The sequence below is a fragment of the Tursiops truncatus genome, chromosome X (assembly GCF_011762595.2).
Source record: "Tursiops truncatus isolate mTurTru1 chromosome X, mTurTru1.mat.Y, whole genome shotgun sequence".
Classification (NCBI taxonomy): domain Eukaryota; kingdom Metazoa; phylum Chordata; class Mammalia; order Artiodactyla; family Delphinidae; genus Tursiops; species Tursiops truncatus.
The window spans coordinates 56,601,637-56,625,641 of NC_047055.1; the positions used below are offsets into that span (position 1 = coordinate 56,601,637).

At 34.8% G+C, this 24,005-nt stretch overlaps 1 protein-coding gene and 1 non-coding gene across 6 annotated transcripts in view; one reads left to right on the top strand and one right to left on the bottom strand.

The window, feature by feature from the left end:
- Positions 1-24,005, bottom strand: part of DACH2 (dachshund family transcription factor 2) — a 640,153-nt gene that overhangs the window by 250,655 nt on the left and 365,493 nt on the right. The window lies entirely within an intron of this gene.
- LOC117310535 (U6 spliceosomal RNA) lies at positions 1,319-1,421 on the top strand. Its single transcript, XR_004524675.1, has one exon. It is a non-coding gene; the product is annotated as a U6 spliceosomal RNA (small nuclear RNA).

Below are 24,005 nucleotides of genomic sequence, written 5' to 3' on the forward strand. Positions count from 1 at the left end.
TATTGGAACATATGTATATGTATAACTGATTCACTGTGTTATAAAGCAGAAACTAACACACTATTGTAAAGCAATTATACTCCAATAAAGCTGTAAAAAAATACAAAATAAATTTTAAAAAAGGGGAGGTGAGGGATGAGGGATTTCCATGACCAATTGAGACAACACTGGGTTGAAAATAACAAAGTTCATGTAGCCCGTATTATATGCCGCACACTGTTGTACGTTCTTTACATATTTATTTATTTAATATTCACAAAAACCTTCAGAGGGAAGTACCAACACTATTTCCATTTTTTCAGATAAGGAAACAATTACAGAAACTGAAAAACAAATCTAATGTCACATAGCTAATAAACCTTGAAGTTGGGGTTTAAACTCAGGTACATTGGCTCCAGGCTTCTTTAATGCAGGTAGTTTCAAAGCTTACAATATGCTAATATTTACTGTGATTTTCCAAAAGAGGCAGAGAGCAGACTACATTTTCTAAACTTTTTGAATAATGAAACTCATTTTCATGGAATACCTATTCAATATATATTGATATATATCAGGATTTTTCACAGTTTACACAAAGCTAACTACTATCTTGTTGAGTAATCATCAGTTATACTTGTCTTTGGTGATATCCTTTTAAATTAGAAATGTTCCTGGTTTTTAAACATCACTGACAATCATTAATTATGTTGTTGGTACCATCCGATAGGCCATTTCTTATTTATGTAAATTTGAGATATGAAAATTCTTCTAATGGTATGTACAACTTCTTGTAAGTTATACACGTCCCTGGGTACCTTATTTGAGCATTTTTATAGAGTATTATAGAGTAGACCTTTCAAGATAATTTCTAAGGCCTTGCAGCCCTGACCTCCCATTGGTCTGATTTTCAAACCAGCAATGGCACACCCAGCAAATCCCATGATAAGTCTAGGAGAGGGTATGCATTAGATATAGATTAAGGGTGACAAAACACCTCAAATTTCTGACATTAGGACAAGAGTAGCTGTCCCCATAACTAGTTAGTTCAAGAAGGCAGGAAGCTAAGAACAGTTGCAGTAGCCTCCTTCCAGAGCCCTTCTATCCTCAAGTGCAGGATTTCTTCAAATAGACCAGCCCACCAGATAAGAAACCTACCTGCTAGTCTATGAAATATGGTCTCTCAGATGCCTATCAAATTCAATAAGCCAGAGAAATACTTAAAAGCTAACAGTTCATATACCAAAATGAGTTTGAATACTGTTTCACTAGTCAACTTATTTTACTTTTTCTACTTAGTCTCAAAGAGATTTTTGACACTTTATAAAACATATTTATTTGTTAGCTTCAGTAGCTCATATGTTAAAATTAGAACAAAACAGAGAAAATTACCATGGCCCCTGCACAAGGATAAAATGCAAGTTTGTGGAATGTTCCATATTTTTGATGATAGTTACACAACAATGTGAATGTATTGTACTAAATGCAACTGAACAGTATTGTTACAATTGTAAAGTTTATGCTATGTGTATTTTATCAGAGCAAAAGAAAACATATTTGGTCAAGTCAGTGATCTCTTATAAATCAAAACTGATAACAAGGATATAAAAGAAGAAAAAGATGATTAATTCTGGCATACTACCAAATTTGTGGCTATTTTTCTCCCATAGTTGCTCAAAGAAAGTATTTAAGTTTCATTTCAAGCATGTTAACCAAAATTAATTTCTATTTTGAAATGTGCTTGACTCTATGTTGCCAATAAAAATATATATTATACAATAAAATATATAACATCTGAACTATAACTTTAATTTATAGAAACAGACAGCCACAGAAAAAAGTCACATTCTTAGAAGAAAGCTGAAAAAAAAATAGTGATCCATTAGCTCAATTTAATTTTGACTAGCAAATCAATAATAACAGTAATCAACTGAAGTGAGGCCTACATTTAGATGATTTTGTATTCCTCTGCAGCAGATATCACCAATTAATAGAAATGAGAAAGATTAGCATTTACAGAATTAATAGGAGAGAAAGAGAAACAAACCTAGCCAAGTTCAAATTTATAACAAAAATAATTTGCCTTCAGATACATTCCAGATTGAAAAGGAAATTCAGTTTACTAAATGTATTTTTGAAATACACATTTCAGGAAATCGGAAGATGTTTAGGAAGATACAGTTTAAGATTTCTCACTAAGGATATTAATATAAAAAAGTGATCAGTGATTTTTGTGGAATTTCATTTTCTCTACATGATTTGTTCTGCTCACTGCAGCTATAAGACTTGTATTCCTGCTGCTTTTTGGAAAGCCAGTTTTGCCTGTGTGGAAAACCAGCAATACATTTCAAAATTAGATTGAATAAAATATATTTTGTTTAGATAGCAAATTCAGGAGGAAAACTTCCTACCCATTTTCCTTTAGAAATAAAATAAATAGGAACTTAGCCTCAAATTAAAAATCTATTTTGGTCTAAAATTAAGTTGCAGTGCTAACTTCTGTGTAGCAACTAGCGACAATTCAAATGTATTTTGTGTTCATTAAAAGGTATTAAACTGCCACTACGAGAATATTAAACATTGATAACAAACCACCTTCCAGAAAGGTAATTGGCTTCTTGAAGATCACTGCCACTCATGGCTTGTAAGTAGTTGGTTTTCCCTTGTATCTGCCATAAGTGCCAGAGAATCAGCTATGAAATGGATTCTCCACTCTCCTAGATAGTAGTTCTCAAACACTGCCATGGTCTGTTGCCCATAGAGCTACTAAAATGATTCTTTGTTATTTGTATTCAACATTATGACATTTGCATCATAAATATTTATATACTACTTAAATAAAACCCAAAAAATCCAGCAAAATATCTTGAAACGTTGATTGGTCAGAAAACCCTGCATTTTAAGATAATCTGCATATTTATGATAATCAAGGTGTAATATATAACATCAGGAAATACCTGAGAAAATTGCAAGAAGAGTGCTTGTCTGGCCCAAATTATGATGTAAAAAATACTGTATGAGGAATCAGAAGGTCTGGATATTAAATCTGGACTTATCTATAGCTAGTTATATGCCTATCTGAGTCACTTTACACTCTCCCAGAATCAATATTCTTGTCTTAAAAATGAGGTTCATGGAAGCAGCCATGATGTCCTTCAATAGGTAAATGGATAAATATAATGTGGTACATCCAGGCAATGGAATATTATTTAGCACTAAAAACAAATGAGTTAGCAAGTCATGAAAAGACATGGAGGAACCTTAAATGCATATCACTAAGTGAAAGAAGCCAGTCCTAAAGGCTACATACTGTATGATTCCAACTATATTACATTCTGAAAAAGGCAAAATTACTGAAACAATAAAAATATCAGTGATTGTCAGGGATGGAGCCAGGGTGGGAGGCGGGGGCCAGGGACAAATAGGGAGAGCACGGAATTTTTAAGGCACTGAAAATACTGTGTAACATCATAATGATGCATATATGTCATTATACATTTGTCCAAACCCACAGAATGCACGACACAAAGAATGAACTCTAAGGTATACTATAGACTTCGGATTATAATGTTGGGTCAACGTAGGTTCATCCTTAGTAACAATTGTAGCATTCTGCTGAGTGATATTGATAATAGGGGAGACTATGCATTTGTGGATGTAGGGGGTATATGGGAAATCTCTATACCTTCCTCTCAACTATATTATATAACTAAAACTGTTCTAAAAATATTGTCCTTAAAAATATGAGGTTCAATCCACCATTAACTTTCAATGAGTCTACATGGAATAATTACTTCCAAGATAACCATTTATTGACTTGTCATATATTAATTTTATATGTTAATCATGTCTCCCCTATCTAGGCTGCAAGCTCCTTACTTGAAGAAACTATGTATTATTCTTTTTTTTGTATTATTCTTAACTTTTTTGCATTCCTTGGTGCCTGACATAGTAGTGGGTAGTTGGTGGTGCCCAGTGAATGACTGCAGAATAACCAATGGGTATTGTGAGGGACACTGCCAGGAGGAAGAAAAAGCTCTACTTTACTTGCCCAACACTAGTAATTGTGTATGGTTTTCTAGTAGTAGGACTATTTTGCATTCTCTCCACAATCACATTCTGCCTGACCTTCCTGCCAAGACATGACAACAAACATAAGAAGTGGGGAAAGAGATGGTTCACTCAAACACTGGAGCTGCCAATAATTCTGTGCTTGTTTTGTTTTACTCTTTCACTGTCTGATGGTGCCATTCTTTATCATCAGCTTATGCTTATGCTTACTGAAGAGGTATATGTCAAGAATCTGTTTTAGAAGGAAAAGAAATGTGCTATATTAAACATAATTATGTGAAAAATTTTGCAACAGAATTAGTCCTATTTGCAATTTAAGGAGCACATGAAGTTAACCATAGGTGTATTGATGCAAACGTATGAATAAATGTATGGTCACATCTCAGAGGCTTCCATTTGTATAATATTTTAATAAATATGAATGCTAATTCTTTTAAATCTAAAACTTTAAAGAGATTAATTCTAAAACTCTGGATAAATATATACAAAAGAAGAAAGTCTAAATTATGCCCACTATGATAATAATATTCAATTGTATGTATATTTTCCTACATGTTTTGAAATATATATAGATAGATAGATAGATAGATAGATAGATAGATAGATAACTATGTCTCTATTAGCTATCAGAATGTATAATTACTTGGAGCTACCTGAAACAACCAACAACAACATGAACATTTGCTATATGAGTTACAAGCCACAGTAAATAGGTACCATGAGAACCTGGCTCTTATTCTTGAATCTTCAAATGACACAAGGTATCTTGCAAGATTATTTTTCAAAGTTTACATTACTTTGCCTCATAAAATGCAGTGTGATAACTCAAGACCTTTGTCATTTTTGAAACATACCAGTCTATTACATTTTTAATAACCAAGTATAATAAAAGATTTTGGTATTGTTATTTCCATATTAAAACTACACTCTCTAAATTTCTAGGACCAGAAAAATCTGGCTGTCAGAGTGTTGACATGGTTAAGCATTCTTCCACAACATATGAAGTTTTACTTTAAATTGAGCTGCCTTTCTTCTGAGAGCAGTATCATTGCCAAGATGGGCAGGGTTTAGGGAATTATGAGGTATTGCCATACAACACTAAAAAAAATCCAGTGGGCATGATTTTCCCCTAAAATTGCCGTGGAGAATATTATCCTCAGTTAAGATACTAAGATGACATAGTTGAACTACAAGCATCCAATATTTCATTATAGCCCAGTAAAACAGATAGTTACAAAGGAGAATTCTGACTCCTATCCATCCTGCTCAAAAGCATCTTTATCTGATCATACACGAGTTATGACACTAGTTAATTAGTGCTTGGGTGACAGAAAAATAATTTGAAATTAAATAACTAGGCCAGATCATTAATAGAGGACACACACACACACACACACACACACACACACACACACACAAGCATGCACACACAATAAAAATTATTCTTCACAGAACTGGGGGTTAATGAATGACTTATAAGGTGGCACATACTTTCTGATTTCCCGAATTCTGTCACAGTCCTATTAAGAATAAATTCAGAGAGAAATACAAACCATTCTTTTTCTGCTTCAACCAATAGCTTGAGGTTGCTAAAGGGGGAAACTAACTCAAATGGATCAAATGAAATAGAAGCCCTAAAGAAATTTATCTCTTTTATAACATTTTTTAAGTCAGAATTCCAAACATTTTGGTAATAATGTCTGACCTCAAAACTGCTATAGCTAGAGATAAACAAACACACACAGATGGGATATAGATGTGAACAGATCGGTCCAGCAAAATGTTAGGAATACTACACCATGTTGATGATGAGACAAGGAACTCCATCTTTTGCGGCTTGTGAAATTCCATGGCTTTTGTTCCTGTGAATAAGATATTATGTCTGGAACCAATAAATAAGAACAGAATCATCATGCCAGATTCCAGCTCTCCAAACTATGTTCTATTTATTCCCTTTCATTTCAATTTATTTGTGCCTTTTTCTTTGTTACTCTCCTAGGTCTTTGATATTTTTTGGAAAACCATGTTTCCATTAAGAGTGTAGTAATTTGTGCAAACAGATTGTCATAAATAATGGCTTTCTCTAGTTAAAGGTATCATTTCAACATGATCTATACCACCATTCTTCCTGTTGGTGATCGTAGTAATGAAGCCCCTTCAACTCTGTCAAATTACATAACTTTTTAACAAGTTATTACTCTCTATGTTTGTAAGGAACAGAGCCTTAATTTAGTTATATGTGCTGGGTTTTTTTTTTTAACAGCTGCCATGTATCTCAGGAAGACCGATACATTTAAAAAAAGGTTTCCTTTGGCTGGTTGCAATTGAATTGAGAGCATAGGAACTTCAAAAATTTCCGCATGAAATAATCAGATTTTATAGACAAAGTGCATTTAACTTTTTAGTTAGAATCCCTGCTACCAGTAATTTCAAACACAGCACATTTTAAACAGCATTACTACAAACTCATACATTATGAAACTAAAAGGGGTATCTTGATTCCATAAAAATGAACTAAGAATTTCACAATCACTTTTTTATAGGTCTACATTCCTGCTTAGCTAGATTACTTAAATAACTTCCTAAGTAATCTCCCTGGCTCTAATTCTGCCCCACCTCCAGTACATCCCATAATCTCTTACTCCTCAGTAATGTTTTCTTGAATAGCATTATTTTCACATCACTCACCCACATTAAAAAATTTTAGTGGTCCACCACTGCCTATAGAATAAAGTCCAGAGTGATATTTGCTGCAGCTGGGGAGGGTTACGTGCTCCAGAGTAGGGATTTGGACAAAGACTGCCTTATCCACTACAACGTCCTTTCAAAATTGTGATCACACCACTCTTGGTGCTGTAGCCAGGAGTCAGTGCTGTGCCTCTGAGGTGGGAGAGCCAACTTCAAGACACAGGTCCACAAGAGACCTTCCACCTTCACGTAATATCAAATGGCGAAAATCTCCAAGAGATCTCCATCTCAAAACCAACACCCAGCTTCAGGCAACGACCAGCAAGCTACAGTGATGTACACCCTATGCCAAACAACTAGCAAGACAGGAACACAACCACACCCATTAGCAGAGAGGCTGCCTAAAAAAATAATAAGTCCACAGATACCCCAACACACACCACCAGACGTGGACGTGCACACCAGAAAGACAAGATCCAGCCTCATCCATCAGAACACAGGCACTAGTCCCCTCCACCAGAAAGCCTACACAACCCACTGAAACAACTTTAGCCACTGGGGACGGACACCAAAAACAATGGGAACTACGAAACTGCAGCCTGCAAAAAGGAGACCCCAAACACAGTAAGATAAGCAAAATGAGAAGACAGAAAAACACACAGCAGATGAAGGAGCAAGATAAAAACCCACCAGACCTAACAAATGAAGAGGAAACAGGCAGTCTACCTGAAAAAGAATTCAGAATAATGACAGTAAAGATGATCCAAAATCTTGGAAATAGAACAGACAAAATGCAAGAAACATTTGACAAGGACCTAGAAGAACTAAAGATGAAACAGGCAACAATGAACAACAAAATAAATGATATGAAAAATACTCTAGAAGAGATCAATAGCAGGATAACTGAGGCAGAAGAAGGGATAAGTGACCTGGAAGAGAAAATAGTGGAAATAACTACTGCAGAGCAGAATCAAAAAAAACAAATGAAAAGAACTGAGGACAGTCTCAGAGACCTCTGGGACAACATTAAACACACCAACATTCAAATTACAGGGGTTCCAGAAGAAGAAGAGAAAAAGAAAGGGACTGAGAAAATATTTGAAGAGATTATAGTTGAAAACTTCCCTAATATGGGAAAGGAAATAGTTAATCAAGTCCAGGAGGCACAGAGAGTCCCATACAGGAAAAATCCATGAAGAAACATGCCAAGACACATATTAATCAAACTTTCAAAAATTAAATACAAAGAAAACATATTAAAAGCAGCAAGGGAAAAACAAGAAATAGCACACATTAGGGAATCTCCATAAGGTTAAGAGCTGATGTTTCATCAGAAACTCTGCAAGCCAGAAGGGACTGGCAGGACATATTTAAAGTGATGAAGGAGAAAAATCTACAACCAAGATTACTCTACCCAGCAACGATCTCATTCAGACTTGATAGAGAAAGTAAAATCTTTACAGACAAGCAAAAGCTGAGAGAGTTCAGCACCACAAAACCAGCTTCACAACAAATGCTAAAGAACTTTCTCAAGGCAAGAAACACAAGAGAAGGAAAAGATCGACAATAACAAACCCGAAACAATTAAAAAAATGAGAATAGGAACATACATATTGATAATTACCTTAAATGTAAATGGATTAAATGCTCCCAACAAAACACAGACTGGCTGAAACAAGAACCATATATATGCTGTCTACAAGAGACCCACTTCAGACCTAGAGACACATACAGACTGAAAGTGAGGGGATGGAAAAAGATATTCCATGCAAATGGAAACCAAAAGAAAGCTGGCATAGAAATTCTCATATCAGACAAAATAGACTTTAAAACAAAAACTATTAGAATTGACAAAGAAGGACACTACATAATGATCAAGAGATATATCCAAGAAGAATATATAACAATTGTAAATATTTATGCACCTAACGTAGGAGCATCTCAATACATAAGGCAAATACTAACAGCCATAAAAGGGGAAATCACCAGTAATACATTCATAGTAGGGGACTTTAACACCCCACTTTCACCAATGGACAGATCATCCAAAATGCAAATAAACAAGGAAACACAAGCTATAAATGATACATTAAACAAGATGGACTTAATTGATATTTATAGGACATTCCATCCAAAAACAACAAAATACACATTTTTCTCAAGTGCTCATGGAACATTCTCCAGGATAGATCATATCTTGGGTCACAAATCAAGCCTTGGTAAATTTAAGAAAATTGAACTTGTATCAAGTATCTTTTCTGACCACAACGTTATGAGACTAGATATAAATTCCAGGAAAAGATCTGTAAAAAATACAAACACATGGAGGCTAAACAATACACTACTTAATAAAGAAGCGATCACTGAAGAAATCAAAGAGGAAATAAAACAATACGTAGAAACAAATGCCAATGGAGACACGATGATCCAAAACCTATGGGATGCAGCAAAGGCAGTTCTAAGAGGGAAATTTATAGCAATACAATCCTACCTTACGAAACAGGAAACATCTCAAATAAAAAACCTAACCTTGCAGCTAAAGCAATTAGAGAAAGAAGAAAAAAATAACCCAAAGTTAGCAGAAGGAAGAAAATCATAAAGATCAGACCAGAAGTACATGATAAAGAAATGAAGGAAACGATAGCAGAGATCAATAAAACTAAAAGCTGATTCTTTGAGAAGTTAAAAAATATTGATAAACCATTAGTGAGACTCATGAAGAAAAAAAGGGAGAAGCCTAAAATCAATAGAATTAGAAATGAAAAAGGAGAAGTAAAAAATGACATTGCAGAAATACAAAAGATCATGAGAGATTACTAAAATCAACTCTATGCCAATAAAATGGACAACCTGGAAGAAATGGAAATATTCTTAGAAATGCACAATCTGCCAAGACTGAATCAGGAGGAAATAGAAAATATGAGCAGACCAATCACAAGCACTGAAATTGAAACTGTGATTAAAAATCTTCCAACAAAGAAAAGCCCAGGACCAGATGGCTTCACAGGCGAATTCTATCAAACATTTAGAGTAGAGCTAACACCTATCCTTCTCAAACTCTTCCAAAATAGAGCAGAGGGAGGAACACTCCCAAACTCATTCTACGAGGCCACCATCACCTTGATACCAAAACCAGACAAGGATGTCACAAACAAAGAAAACTACAGGGCAATAGCACTGATGAACATAGATGCAAAAATCCTCAACAAAATACTAACAAATAGAATCCAACAGCACATTAAAAGGATCATATGCCATGATCATGTGGGGTTTATTCCAGGAATGCAAGGATTCTTCAATACACGCAAATCAATCAAAGTGATACACCATTTTAACAATTTGAAGGAGAAAAACCATATGATCATCTCAATAGATGCAGAGAAAGCTTTTGACAAAATTCAACACCCATTTATGATAAAAACCCTCCAGAAAGTAGGCATAGAGGGAAATTACCTCAACATATTAAAGGCCATATATGACAAACCCACAGGCAACATAATCTTCAATAGTGAAAAACTAAAAGCATTTCCACTAAGATGAGGAACAAGACAAGGTTGCCCACTTTCACCACTCTTATTCAACATAGTTTTGGAAGTTTTAGCCACAGCAATCAGAGAAGAAAAGGAAATAAAATGAATCCAAATTGGAAAAGAAGAAGTAAATCTGTCACTGTTTGGAGATGACATGATCCTATACATAGAGAATCCTAAAGATGCTACTGGAAAACTACTATAGCTAATCAATGAATTTGGTAAAGTAGCCGGATACAAAATTAATGCACAGAAATCTCTGGCATTCCTATACACTAATGATGAAAAATCTGAAAGTGAAATCAAGAAAACACTCCCATTTACCACTGCAACACAAAGAATAAATTATCTAGGAATAAACCTACCTAAGGAAACAAAGACCTGTATTCATAAAATTGTAAGACACTGATGAAAGAAATTAAAGATGATACAAATAGATGGAGAGATATACCATATTCTTGGATTGGAGAATCAGCACTGTGAAAATGACTGTACTACTCAAAGCAATCTACAGATTCTACGCAATCACTATCAAACTACCACTGGCATTTTTAACAGAACTAGAACAAAAAATTTCACAATTTGTATGGAAACACAAAAGTCCCCAAATAGCCAAAGCAATCTTGAGAACGAAAAACTGAGCTGGAGGAATCAGGTTCCCTGACTTCAGACTATACTACAAAGCTACAGTAATCAAGACAGTATGGTACTAGCACAAAAACAGAAATATAGATCAATGGAAAAAGATAGAAAACCCAGTGATAAACCCACGCACATATGGTCACCTTAACTTTGATAAAGGAGGCAGGAATGTACAGTGGAGAAAGGACAGCCTCTTCAATAAGTGGTGATGGGAAATCTGGACAGGTACATGTAAAAGTATGAGATTAGATCACTCCCTAGCACCATACACAAAAATAAGCTCAAAATGGATTAAAGACCTAAATGTAAGGCCAGAAACTATTAAACTCTTAGAGGAAAACATAAGCAGATCTCTCTATGACATAAATCACAGCAAGATCCTTTCTGACCCACCTCCTAGAATAATGGAAATAAAAACAAAAGTAAGCAAATGGGACCTAATGAAACTTCAAAGCTTTTGCACAACAAAGGAAACCATAAACAGGACCAAAAGACAACCCTCAGAATGGGAGAAAATATTTGCAAATGAAGCAACTGGCAAAGGATTAATTTCCAAAATTTACAAGCAGCTCATGCAGCTCAATAACAAAAAAACAAACAACCCAATCCAAAAATGGGCAGAAGACCTAAATAGACATTTCTCCAAAGAAGATATACAGACTGCCAACAAACACATGAAAGAATGCTCAACATCATTAATCATTAGAGAAATGCAAATCAAAACTACAATGAGATATCATCTCACACCAGTCAGAATGGCCATCATCAAAAAATCTAGAAACAATAAATGCTGGAGAGGGTGTGGAGAAAAGGGAACACTCTTGCACTGCTGGTGGGAATGTGATTTGGTACAGCCACTATGGAGAACAGTATGGAGGTTCCTTAGAAAACTACAAATAGAACTACTATATGACTCAGCAATCCCACTACTGGGCATGTACCCTGAGAAAACCATAATTCAAAAAGGGTCATGTACCAAAATGTTCATTACAGCTCTATTTACAATAGCCCGGAGATGGAAACAACCTAAGTGTCCATCATCGGATGAATGGATAAAGAAGATGTGGCACATATGTACAATGGAATATTACTCATATTCCATTGTGAGTAATAAAAAAAGTGAAGCTCCACTTTTTTTCCATCATATACTGCACACTCTAACCAGACTGAACACTCTGTTGCCCATACAAACCCAGTGCTAGCTCATCTTCACACCTCTGTAGATTGTCTCTTTTGTCTGGAATGCTTTTATTCCTGTCTTGACAGCTGCAGCCTAAACAATCCTTAAGGCACAACTTAAATGCCATCAACTCCAAAAAGCTTTAATTCCTATAATTGGAAATAATCCTCTTCTTTGAACATTCCCACAGTACTTTATATAGGCACATTTATATAAGCATATTTGTTACTTTCTGCCTTATTATGATTATGTCTATACATAGGCCTCACTTTCCCACCTAAAAAGAAGGTTGTGAAGGCTACTGCAGGGCATTATGTCTTACTCAGTTTTGTACTCATGGCAGGATATAGAATGTTGTCTTGCTGTAGGCAGTACTTAATAAATGTATGCCTAATGAATTTACCATTCTATAGAAAATGGTTTAGAAAAGGTGTTATAAAGATATTCAATACTCAGAATGTAGTCATACATACGGGTAAATAATACTCACACACACGTACATATACTGATATCAAACACCACTTTTTTCTGTTTAATTCAACTAATCACCATGTGTTGTCATGTCTCTTTTGTCTTTTATATGTTGTGGAAATTTCCTTATAGTTTACTTAATATATGAAAGAAAGAATGAAAAGTACATAATCCTTCCTAGTGGTTTTAAGATATTTTTAAAACAAAGTTTTTATTTAACAAAATCTGTGGAGAAAAAGTATTTTCCTCTGATTAGTCATGTAGTAGCTATGACTGGTGAGGAGAAAATTACATTACAAATGAGCAGCTACCTGTTATCAAATTACAAGGCATTTTCATCAAAGGACCTAAAAAGGCAGCAGACTGACCAGTTAACATGTTTCTACTAACCTGAGGGGACTTTTTTCCAGTTAATAGCTTCTGAAGAATGCTTCCTTTTGATTCTTGTCTCTGACACAAAAATGATTGTCCCATTTAACCAGTCTTCTATCACATATATCAGAGAATCCTATTTACTCACACACTACTGGAACATTAAAATACAATAGAGTGATTGTCTCTAGAAGAAAAATTTAAAGATTGACATTTTTTTTACCCCAAAAGGGGGTTGAGATCAAAAGGTAACTTTAATAGATGTTTGACTAAGGTCATACTCCCAGGAAATGGAACACTGAAGATGAAAGAAAAGAAATAGGTTTGGCTTTTGATCTCAGCCAAATCCATTTGGCATTGTTTAGCTTTTATATAATATTTCAGTTTTAGGTGATATCATGACTGAAATGAATTGGCTTTATTCTTGAGGATTTAATAGCTCTGTATTACTTTAGCATTTAGCAAAGTTTAGGAAAACAGATTCCTACTTTGTTAGCTGGTATTAAAATAACAGTGGCAAACACGTTTTCTTCATCTATAAGTGCTAATATCATATGATATTCATGATATATTTTCAAAAAACATAAAAGGGAGCTCAAAACCCAAAAGTTTCCTATGGAATGCTCTTCAAAGAAAAGCATCATTGAAGCCACAACAAATTTGTAAATAGCAAAGGGCCTTCTTAATTTTAAGTACACTTGAATGTACATTTTCCATGAGCTGGAAGAGTTTTATTGTTACTTTGTAGCTCATCATTGGACAATGCCAATATAAAAGAAGAACAAAAAGCTAAGCTCACTACTATATGTCAGGCACCATGTAGGAACATTATATACATTATCTTATTTAATCTTCAAAACCTCCCTATGAAAATGCAAGGACTATTATGCCAATAATACAAATGAGGAAAGTGAGAGTAGAAGAAACTAATTAGCTTTGTCAGATCATATAGTGAATAAGTAATAAGGTAGAGCTTTGAACCAAGCTTTATCTAACTCCAAAGTTCTATCATTTCCATGCTGCTCTTTAATTATTAAAATGCTAGAAAAAAAGAGTTATTTTTCTTAGTTCCATGAATTAATGATTCTTAAAACTACAATAATTTGATAGACTTATATATACCATATAGGCCATTATTTGAGATGTGGGTAAGAGTTATACTATTTAATTTATCAGGCACTTGTCTAGATAATTCATGCCTCCCCAAATTAACTTTTGTCAAAAGCTTACAGATTATCAGCCTGAACGTTTAGGATATTGTGTTTTATTTCTTGAATAATCTTAATAATTGTCTTAATGTGCCACTTCTCTTAGCAGGTGCAAGCTGTCTATAAGTATCTACATCTTGTAATGCTTTAATAAAAACAGAATAAGAGATTTCTAAATGACAGCTTCCCATCATCTATCAAAAGACTTTACCCAGTGGATTTTTTTTTTAAGACAAGGATCACCACAAAGATCAGTGACTCTAAAGAGAAGCTTGAGTTTCCAAATTAATATTGAATAGATTAGCAAATGATTTTAGAAGGGAAAACAAAAGTCAATAGAAACATCATATACAACAGCCTCTTTTCAATGGATCTTAAACTTTTCAACTTTATTAAAAGACAGACCCATAGTTCCTATGTCACACTAGCCTCTAAAAAGGTGGATGTCAATCAAAAAGATTAAGGACTCTCTGTACTGAAAACTGAAAGCTACCCAGGATTGGAGGTCCCTGCAAATCTACTTGTCTTTGAAAAACATGGGGTAGATTAGGATACCCTCTTTCTCTCCTTTCTTTTATTTTCTTTCTTTGCTTGTCAAAAGATTATTCAGTGCCATTTCTTCCTCTCCTGCACTGCCCCACTCCTCAATCCTCTACCCTAGCACTTTCACAGTCTGTCTCGATCACAAGCATAAAGCACAGTAGAGAAAATAGCAAAAGAACTTTCTAACTGTTCTCTGGAACAAATCAAAATATAAACATCCTGAGGATAGAAGGCTCAGATTAAAATACTTTTGAGACTCAGATTTTACAATATGTTTGGCATTCTAGTTTCAAAAGAAAAACAGACCAATATGTCAGGGGATCATTGAGGGTTTTTTTCAATCCTTCAAGGTAAAAACTCTAGTAGGAGGAAGCATGTAAAAGACAGAAAGCATACAATTAACATTTAGTGGTTATTTTCTCTGATGCCTTTTTTATGTGAATGATGGTGAGGAAGCTAGGGAAGGGTGCTATCCATGTTGCTCATGGAGAAGGAAGAATTATTCTCCATATTTCAAAACAATTAGCCAACTCTAATCCTGAAAGTGACAGGGAACAAAGCACAAGTGACAGTCTCAGCAGTTACTTGATTGATGAGAAGAGGCCATTCAATTTCATGTCCTTTGTCTATGTACAACTTTAAAGGTAACTAGATTTTCCATTTTAAAAGTTATGACCAGGCTTCCCTCATGGCACAGTGGTTGAGAGTCCGCCTGCTGATGCAGGGAACGTGGGTTCGTGCCCCGGTCCGGGAGGATTCCACATGCCGCGGAGCGGCTGGGCCCATGAGCCATGGCCGCTGGGCCTGCGCGTCCGGAGCCTGTGCTCCGCAACGGGAGAGGCTGCAGCAGTGATAAGCCCGCGTACCAAAAAAAAAAAAAAAAAAAAAAAAAAAGTTATGACCATGAAGGAACAGTTAACTGTTGACTGGAATGATTTTACCTTTAGTGCCGAAGGGTAGAGGTGGGGGAAGGGGAAATGAAACATTTCAATCACTGAAGATCTAAATAAAGGAAAATTCAACCACTTTAATTCTATGGATATTTGATTGAATAAGTTTGAAAAGTCATCCTTCAAACAATCATGGTTATGTTTCCCTTATGAGAGTTAAAATTTGCAACCTACGTAAAGCAGTCAGTGAATTAAAAAAAAAAACATTTTACTTTTGTTGCAATTTTTCTCAATAAAAAAACTAGTCATTAGAAAGCTAGCTACACATATCAAAGATTGAAATAAGTTCATTTGAGTTTAAAATATTTCTTAATGTTAAAATTATGATAAAAACTTGTGACTAGTAAAAACATTTTTATCTTTTTGACTGACATTTAATTGGAATATTTTATATTTCAGCTGCTAGAGCCTTAACAAATAGAACACTATTTCGCCTCACATCTACCTTCCAACTGTATTGCAATTCCTCTGTTTATAATGAATTGGTATTGTATTTAATGCATGCCTCCATTAGCAGAACTCTAAGCATTTTCCATTTTTAAATGTGATCAAACCATCAGAGTGATTGTAATACAACATTTCATGGTACAGTGACTAAGGCAAAACACTGTATTATCAGTCCAGGCACAACTGATACTGTGTCTTTCTGTTCATTCAGCAATTCACTTGCACAGTTCCTGTGAGGAAAAATGATAGGTGGGTATTATGCAGCATCTCAAGTCCTGAGGACCATGGTTTATTTAATAGCAAAGTCAGTCAGGATCTATGGCTTGAAGAAGTCTCAAGAGTTTATTGTTAATGCCACAGAGAGCATAGGATGATTTTCAAAACAGTTTATTCCTTATAGGTAGATATTCTTGAGGTAAATAGGTTGATATATCTCACAGGTATTTAGGATACTAGGTTAAAAACCATTTCTCCCATATCCTCGCTTGTCCCTGTTGACTTCAGTAAAAAGAAATTCACACAGAACACTTGCCTGGGGATGCTTTTCTGGTTTTCAGGAATATTTGATTAATGTATAGAAAATAAAATATGACATAGCTCGATTGCCCGAGTCTAAACCATAGATATTCAATTACAACAGACATTGTTTTTTCAAAGGAAATTTTTACATAGAATTATTTTATGCTTTTATGTGGTAGGGTTCCTAGAAGACCTATTCAAACAGGTATTTGACTATTTCAACTTATCTTCCTTTTTTTAAAAAAAATATTTTAGAGATCCTGGTTATACTTGATCAAGTTTCTTTCCCAGCATTGACAAATAATTTTCCAGTTGAAGGAAATTCATTCTAGACTCTTAGGTGTATTTTCATAGAAAATTATAAATCGGTATGAATAGCTGGACTGTACGGGAGAAAACACATGACAGAAAATATGAGATTTAAAAAGCTAGAGCTGAACCTAAGTCATCATGAGAGACGATTCTGTGTACATTAAAAAATGAGCAAATAGATGTTGTAAGTAAAGTATAAAACATGGTAGGTAAGCCAAATCAGCTGTGAAATTCCATGTAGCTTATATAAATGAGCAAGTATATATTCTTTCTTCCCAAATCTGCCAAAACATTCAATTTTAAAAGGTGTATTTATTTCCAAATAACTGAAATATAATTGAGGGTTAGACGAAATACAAGGCAGTTAGTAATAAGAAATCTAATGTAAACTATAAAACGATAAAACTACTTATAAAAAATCTGAAAGAAAATATTGCCTTTTAACTTTGTATATTATCATTTACCTATGTATTTGTCCATTTAAAAGATCAATATTAATAATAGTTTACATCTATATATAGATTCATAGTTTACATAAAACATTCACATATATAACATCATTTAATCATCAGAAAATTTCTACAAAGTAGTCCAATTTAAGCTTAGCACATTTCAACAAGTATATATATTATGCACTGTATAAGATATATGTATCCATTTTATATCTCTATGATATCAAATATCATAGAGAAAAACAATCAAAACACAGAAAAGTTTTTATAAAATAATGATGCTTTCTTGCATTTTCTTTTTTATTCATGATTAACAAAATATAGTAGTACATTTTGCACTGAACCACCAAACACCTAATATTCATTGAGCTCATAAACTGTGTCTGGCAATATGATACCTTTTTAAACATACACTGTCACTGTCTCAATTCATTCTCCCAATAATTCCAAAGGAATTGAAAGTTGTCTCATTTTGCAGACAGGGAAAGTGAAATGCAGACAAGTTAAAATCTTGGCCCATTCATGTAACAAAATGATGGTGGAACCAGAATTCAGTGCAAAAGTTTTCACTATGGTCTAATGTTTTAATACACAAGGCTATTTCAGATGCATTGTTCAAAACAGGGCTTTTTAAGTTGAAAAATCCTTATTCTGTGTTGAGAAATAATGTTTTTTATCATACTTATATTTGAGAGTTTTTATGGTAAAAAAAGGAACTTTTTCTAGTAACATTTGGCTACTTTATGTGTGCTTAACATGTACCACATGTAAGTTGACACAAATGTTACCAATATTTGTAGAAAATAAACTATTACCAATTTTGGTAGAAAATTCGTATGCTAAAACTTTAGGCAATTAAATGGCTGCTGTCCCTCTATAAGGTCAATGTAGCATAGAAGAAAGATTATAGGCTCTGGAGGCAGAGAGATTTACATTCAAACACTGTTTTAGTTACTTTGTGGATGTATGATCTTGTGCAAATTCTCAGTGTTCTCACTTATAAAATAAAGAAAATGATACTTTACAAATTGTGTGGTTGCTGTGAGGATTAAGATGGATTATGAAAATAAAACATCTGCATACACTGGGCAATCAATAAATATAATAAATATATACACAGATTATTATTAGTAGTAGTCTTTGAAATATGTAGTCTAGTTTCCACCACCAGACCATGGTGATCTGGAGATATGTAAATCCGGTTTCAAATTTCAGCTCTAACACTTTACTTTGTCCAAGTCGCTTTACCTGTCAGAACTGCAGTTTCTTCGTATGTAAACAGGAGCAACAATATCCATTCAGTGTTGTGAGTAATAAGCTGAAGACAGGATAGTTTGCCTTATAAAAGATTTCCACTCGCTAATTTTGTCCCAGAAAGACATGAAATATCACTTTAAAGAAGAAAAGAGATAAAAAAAATGCAGTCGAATTTCTTCAAGAAACTCAAATCTACACTCTGACAGCAATAAAAGATAAAAAATGCAGTTGAATTGCTTCAAGAAACTCAAATCTACACTCTGACAGCAATACCTCCAGGTAAAGAAACTCTCCTTTTCTGGTTTGTGTTAAGGTCTTTTTCAGAAAGGACTAAAAGGAAAGGGTGACATTAGGCCCTGATACAGTGCTTTAGAAGCTTTCAAAGTGATCTAACACTGTATGGACTTATTCATTGTGTTCCTCTCCCAAAGAAGGCTTTGCATGGAAAAAGTATAGAACTTTAATAGACATATTCAATAAATTTTGGTATTCTTTGCCAAATGTTGGGCGAGAACTTGTATCAGTGACAAGGATTAATCTCCAAAATTTACAAGCAGCTCATGCAGCTCAATAACAAAAAAACAAACAACCCAATCCAAAAATGGGCAGAAGACCTAAATAGACATTTCTCCAAAGAAGATATACAGACTGCCAACAAACACATGAAAGAATGCTCAACATCATTAATCATTAGAGAAATGCAAATCAAAACTACAATGAGATATCATCTCACACCAGTCAGAATGGCCATCATCAAAAAATCTAGAAACAATAAATGCTGGAGAGGGTGTGGAGAAAAGGGAACACTCTTGCACTGCTGGTGGGAATGTGAATTGGTTCAGCCACTATGGAGAACAGTATGGAGGTTCCTTAAAAAACTACAAATAGAACTACCATATGACCCAGCAATCCCACTACTGGACATATACCCTGAGAAAACCGAAATTCAAAAAGAGTCATGTACCAAAATGTTCATTGCAGCTCTATTTACAATAGCCCAGAGATGGAAACAACCTAAGTGCCCATCATCGGATGAATGGATAAAGAAGATGTGGCACATATATACAATGGAATATTACTCAGCCATAAAAAGAAACGAAATTGAGCTATTTGTAATGAGGTGGATAGACCTAGAGTCTGTCATACAGAGTGAAGTAAGTCAGAAAGAAAAAGACAAATACCGTATGCTAACACATATATATGGAATTTAAGAAAAAAAAATGTCATGAAGAACCTAGGGGTAAGGCAGGAATAAAGATGCAGACCTCCTAGAGAACGGACTTGAGGTTATGGGGAGGGGGAAGGGTGAGCTGTGACAGGGTGAGAGAGAGTCATGGACATATACACACTAACAAACGTAATAAGGTAGATAGCTAGTTGGAAGCAGCCGCATGGCACAGGGTTATTGGCTTGGTGCTTTGTGACAGCCTGGAGGGGTGGGATAGGGAGGGTGGGAGGGAGGGAGATGCAAGAGGGAAGAGATATGGGAACATATGTATATGTATAACTGATTCACTTTGTTATAAAGCAGAAACTAACACACCATTGTAAAGCAATTATACCCCAATAAAGATGTTAAAAAAAAAGGAATATCAACTCAAATTAATAAAGCACCAATAGAAATATATAAAAAAAAAGTAATCTTGTAAATGTTCTTTTTCGGTTTTTAGATTTGGGCATCTTAAACTGCTTAACCTCCTAGGTGCAGTTTGCCTTAAATGAAGATATGAATTAACCCACTTTTGTTAATAATTGAGCTGTGTTCCTTCAATTTTTGGGGGGGGGCTGGATTTTTAGAATTTTCCTTTAACCACAGTATGTTCCCCCAACCCTTTCTGAGCCCTTGCTATGACATAAATAGCAGTGGCCTGCTAAAACTAAAAAATATGATGTGAAAGTAGTATAAAGGACACTGAACACAGAATCAAGGGAATAATGTTAAACTCTAAGCTTCAATTTCCTTACCTATAGAATGGAGATAACATCTTCTCTGCAGATTTATTGTGAGGTGTCAATGAGATATGAGATATGACAAATACTTCTTGTAAACATTAAAGTATTATAGCCAAGATAGGTGTTTTTCTCAAGAATTTTCTGAATAGTCCCAATATCATATTTTTCTTTTTTTTTTCTATTTCTTGAATATCATTTTAAGAATCATTTTTCAAAAGTCTGAGTTGAGTATTACAAATAAATTATGTTTCCCATTAATAAGATTGCTTGTTAGAGGTAGAGTTCAAGATTCCCCAAATACTATCAAGTTCCAGCTAAGTTAATGAATCTTAACATGATTATTGTTCAGTACTGATAAATATACACCTACCCATCTAAATCATATAGTCATTTGGTCAAGGAGCTTGGAAAAAAACAATAATCAATATTTTTTTCCAACAGATCAAGTTTCTCACTTGAAAAACTAAATTTCTTTAAGAAAATTATATTGCTATACTGTAGTTTGTCTTTGAGTAAAATGCTGAACTGTGTAATACAGTAGCTCATTTTTAATATTTGTATGGGTCTACAGTAATGTTTCTCAGAAGAGTCAACATTAGTTTATACCAAAGAGTATATTCTGCATTTCTCCTTTACGAGTATATGAGGATTATGTAGAAATAGGCTGAATAATGTGCTATGAATTAGATCTTAAGTATGAAAATAGAAGGACCTGCCCCACCTGCTGGAACAGACCATGACTGATTTATGCCATGGGTCCTGAATTATTGATACATATGCTTATGTATTATATTTTATAAGAGGTATCAAGGGATCACACCATCTGGAAAGAAGGCATCAATGACAGTATCTTATTCTCAGTAAATACTAGAATCCAGATAACTTAATAATTAAATCATTTTTCTTTTAATTATGAGGTTCTGCCAAGGTAGGCAAAACTAAAAACTGGAAATAATTTGTTTCATCTTCCCAAATCCAAGACAGCATACTCTACTAGGAAGTTATTGCCCATGGATTATACCAAATAAGACAATATTTTATTCTTAAGTGAAGACATTACTCATAGGTTTTATCAATAGTAATAGGATAATAATTTAAAGAGGAATTATATATGTTATATATAATATATTGGGTTGGCCAAAAAGTTCATTTGGGTTTTCGTAGGATATTACAGGAAAACCTGAATGAACTTTTTGGCCATATATATATATATATACATATATATATATATATATATATATACACACATATATATATATACACACACACATACACATATATACTGAAATAGAAAGGCGGCAGAAGCAGTAGAGCAGTAGCCAGCATGGAATAGATAAGAGATTCACAGATTGAGAGGAAAGAGAAAGGTGAGAGAGGAACACCTACACTGACAAGAGGTGGAAAGTGGGAAAGACCCTTTCATCTAAGACAGCAGTCCCCAGCATTTTTGGTACCAGGGACCAGTTTAATGGAAGACAATTTTTCCATGGACCAGGATGGGGGGGATGGTTTCAGGACGATTGAAGCACATTACATTTATTGTGCACTTTGTTTCTATTATTATTACATTGTAATATATAATGAAATAATTATACGACTCACCATAATGCAGAATAAGTGGGGGCCCTGAGCTTGTTTTCCTGCAACTAGATGGTCCCACCTAGGGGTGACTGGAGACAGTGACACCTGAAGTGTGTTGCTTATGTCCAGTCTGCTCCGTAAGATGCAGCTTAATTGTCACTTGCCACTCACAATAGGGTTTTGATATGAGTCTGAAAGCAATTGATTTATTATGGTCTCTGTGCAGTCAAACCCCTCTGCTAATGATAATATGTATTTGCAGCCGCTCGTCAGTGCTTAGCATCACGGCCTCAGCTCCACTTCAGATCATCAGGCATTAGATTCTCATAAGGAGTGGGCAACCTATATCCTTTGCACTCGTAGTTCACAGTAGGGATCGTGCTCCTATGAGAATCTAATGCCGCTCCTGATCTGACAAGAGGTGGCGCTCAGATGGTAATGCAAGCGATAGGGAGTGGCTGTAAATACAGATGAAGCTTGCCTCGCTCGCCCGCCACTCACCTCCTGCTGTGCAGCCTGGTTCCTAACAGGCCACGGACCAATACCAGTCTGTGGCCTGCGGGATGGGGACCCCTGATCTAAGGGACAGAGCCTTTTTTTAACCACAAATAAATGATAGATTATTTAAAACCGAAAACTGGGCTTCCCTGGTGGCGCAGTGGTTGAGAGTCCACCTGCCGATGCAGGGGGCACGGGTTCATGCCCTAGTCCGTGAAGATCCCACATGCCACAGAGTGGCTAGGCCCGTGAGCCATGGCCACTGAGCCTGCGCGTCCAGAGCCTGTGCTCTGCAATGGGAGAGGCCACAACAGTGAGAGGCCCGCATACCGCAAAAAAACCCAAAAAAAACCCCCAAAAAAACTACTGAAAAGACAAAGCTTATAATTTAGCTGATAAATGAACACAAAATATCTGTATTAAGAATTAAAGAGCTTGCAAATTGGAAGGATTTATATAATAAAATATATTCTACTACTTACTCATGTTAATATGCATTCAATAATATGCATTCAACTCCTGATACATAAAACTAGATGTTTAGCTAGGAAAACAACATTGAAAAACAAATTAAGATCAGTTATAAAGATAAATTTCTTGATGGTAAATATTATGAAATTTTAAAAAGCAATTTTAAGTCCTAGAAAAATGAGTAAAATAATATCTATCTTTTAAAACTAGCTGAAGTAACATAAGCTCTGACATGGGTAGTACAGAGTCTGGTAATACAGCAGGCTGTCAGTAAATACTTTCTTTGCTGCCCTCTATTCTTCCTTAAGAGAGGAAAGATATTTCTTAAGAATAAGTTGGACTATTTAAATAATATGTTAATTCTTCTAGATGCCTATGGATCATTTAATTGTAAATTATTTCTAGAAAAAGTCAAAGAACTTCTGAGAAGTATCCAGGAGATAATATGCACTGGGAGAATTTGACTGGCCTTTTCCTATGAGGAAGAATCTATCATGTGATCACTAATCCAAGAATTAGGACTTGGTAATGTAAGCCACTAACATTTTCCCAGCAATAATAGATAGAATACTATAGAGGAAAAGCATTTGTCTGACAGTCAGTACACAGGAACATTAGTCCTGGCTTTGCCACTGATTCCCTCTGTAAATTTGGGCACGTCACAATTCCATGTATGTGCCTTGGTGTCCTGATCTGAAACATGAGAGGGTTAAATTAAAAGACTTCCAAGTTTATCTTCCAGCTCCAAAACATTGCAGGTAATAATATCTTACTCTTACCATAGAAACCAAGCTCTGTTATCACAAATAGCTGACAAGCAAATTCTCTCAACTTCCTATTTTTCCATACAAAAAGACAGTGCTTCTAATTCTAGCTTGAAGGGA